This window comes from Myodes glareolus, chromosome 13, assembly GCF_982192425.1.
Source record: "Myodes glareolus chromosome 13, mMyoGla1.1, whole genome shotgun sequence".
Taxonomy (NCBI): Eukaryota; Metazoa; Chordata; class Mammalia; order Rodentia; family Cricetidae; genus Myodes; species Myodes glareolus.
This window is the reverse complement of record NC_142038.1, coordinates 75,636,549-75,639,363: the sequence shown is the minus strand read 5'-3', so window position 1 is coordinate 75,639,363 and position 2,815 is coordinate 75,636,549.

The window sequence follows — 2,815 nt, the reverse complement described above, 5'->3', positions numbered from 1 at the left end:
CTCTGGGTCCTGCTCAGGTCTGCCTCCCTTAAGCACAGAGAGCACACAATGTTTCCTATCAAATGAAGTGGCTTTAAAAACAGCCCAGTTAAACCCGTCGGATTAGGAACCCATCACATTTAAATGTGGAGAGGGTATAGGTTCACCTTTGTTCGATTTATAAAAGAGCAGGTTTGAAAAGCTTCAAGCCATGGAAACCAAAGAGCTGAGGGGGTCTCTGGAGGTGCCAATGCAAAGGAACACTCTTTAAAACACACCAGACAAGTGTGATTTCATAGAGCCGCATGGCGGGATTGCCTCTGCCTGGAATCATTTTTCACTTTCTCCTTCTTTCCCAGTTTTTCTAGCTAACTTTTACTCATCCTTCAAGCCATGCCTTTACTGTCATTCCCTATGGGAAGTCTTCGCTGACCCCCACACTAAGTGACTCACTCCTAACAGTACACTCTTACACTGTCTTAGCTCCTCCATTATTTAATTACTTGTTTTATTATCTGTCTTCCTCTCTAGGCAGCAATTCCACAGGGACAGTAGCAGCCATGTCCTCAACACTTAGCGCAATCCCTGGGACACTGCCAACAAACACTTATTAAATGAATGTATAAAGGAATAAGTGGCGTGATAATTACAAATCACAGGTTCTTCTAAGGAATATTTTCTGAGCCTGTCATTGCACCGATTGATAAATTGTTCCCTTTACTGCTTCCACTCCCTTTCTTTCAACATCTGTTTGCTGACTGACAGCTGTGCATCAGCCCCCGGATGAGACCAGAAAGTAGATGCAAGGGTCTGCCCTGAGAAGCTCACAGAGTTCTCAGGGGCGCTCTGCAGCACCCGTCTATCCATGCATGTATCTCTACTCTGAGAAGGCTCCACACTGCTCGAACTCACACTGAAGGCTTGTCCGCTTTATATTACCAGAACCCAGCACAGTGAATGGGCGAAGAAATTTGTAGTTATATTCGAAGTGGTGTATAAATTACCTTAAATGAGCACAACTTTTAGAAAACAGTTTGGCAAGATAAATTGGATATTTTTAAATTCTTATGCCCAGTAATCCCAATGTCACCTAAATATATAATTGTTTTTCCCATTCATTTAAAAAGGGAGTTTCTTAGGCTAACATGCTGAATGGTGGGTCCCATCACCACGCCCCCACACACGTGTCGTCACACATGTGTTGTTACACACGTGTCATGATGCTTTCTTCCCATTTGTCCCTTTCCCTGCCTCGCCACCTCCTCCTCTCCTGCCAGGTGTTGCATCGCCCCCAGCCCGTGCCCCTCTGCTTCCCCGTGCCATGTGTTCCTCATTCTGTTGCCTGTTTCCCTTACCGTTTCCTCTTCCCACACTCATGCAGAGATCCCGTTTTCCCAGCAGCCATTGTTAAAGAGGCCATGTTGTCTCTAATGCGTGGTTTTGACATCTTTGTTAGGATTGGGTGTCTTTACTGCATGAGTCTATCTCTGGGTCCTCCGTGTCTTTGGTTCCATAGCTGGTTTTGCACCAGTGCTTTTGCCTGTAATGCAGCTTGAGCTCGGACACTGTCTCCTCCTGCTAAGCACCGCCTTAGTCATCGGGGCCTTTGTGCTTCATTTCCTTAGTGTCTTAAAGCTTTCACCTTATTGATTAGGATTATCACTAGATATTTAATTTATTCAAGACTACTCTGAATGAACTTTTTCTTCTGATTTCTTACTTGGCAAGTTCATTACTGGTATGTAGAAAAGTTACTAATTTTTTACGTTGTTGCTCTTCCTTGATTTTTCTAAAGTGTTCATTAGGTCTGAAGTTTTTCTGGAAGAGTCTTCAGGTTCTCTTAAGAACAGAATTTTGGTTTTTGCAATAGGCTAGAATTTTATTTCTTCCTTTATTATTTGCACACCTGTCTTTCTCTTGTTCTCTTTGTCTAAAACTTTGAGAACTGTGTATCCATCCGTAAAGATGGACAGAGTAGAGACCTGGCCTCATCCCAGAGTTCAGAAGAAATGTGCTTACAATTTCTTCATGTCCTTTCATGTCAGCCGTGGCCTTCTCACGTGTAACACTTGCTGCATTGATGCATGCTCCTTCCAGTACTAGTTCACATGTGACACTTACTGCATTGATGCATGCTCCTGCATGCTCATGCATGCTCTTTCCGGTACTAGTTCACGTGTAACACTTGCTGCATTGATGCATGCTCCTGCATGCTCCTTCCGGTACTAGTTTTGCTACTATCTGAGTCCCTTCTTTTTCCCCAGTATTTCTCAATCTTCCTAATGCTGTGACCCTTTCATACAGTTCCTCATGTTGTGGTGACCCCACCATAAAATTGTTTTGTTGTTATTTCATAACTGTAATTTGCTACTGTTATGAATCACAATGTAAATATCTGATATGTGATCCCTGTGAAAGTGTCAGCTGACACTAAGGGAACACAGGTTGCAGGCTGAGAGCTGTGCTTCTATCTCGTTACCCTTCAGTCTGTTCTCTTGGTCAGATCCCAGAGTCTCTGAACATTGAGACCATGCTCATTTCTTCCCGATATTCGCCTCTGACATTTCATCAGCTGTGTTCTCTACCCCCTATATTTTTTCTTCAGCATGGTTGAAGCTACTGGTGATGCTTTCTCTTATGTTTCTATATGATTTATTGAATTTTTAAATTTCCAACATTTTATATAGTTGCTTTTAAAATCTGTTTTCTTTTTCATTCATTTCATGCATTTTTTCATCCATTTACTTGACATTTTCCTCTGTGCCATTTGTTTTCATCTCTAGGCGCTAGATTGAATTCATCTGCTTGTTTATAGTCTCTTTCCAGTCACTGATCT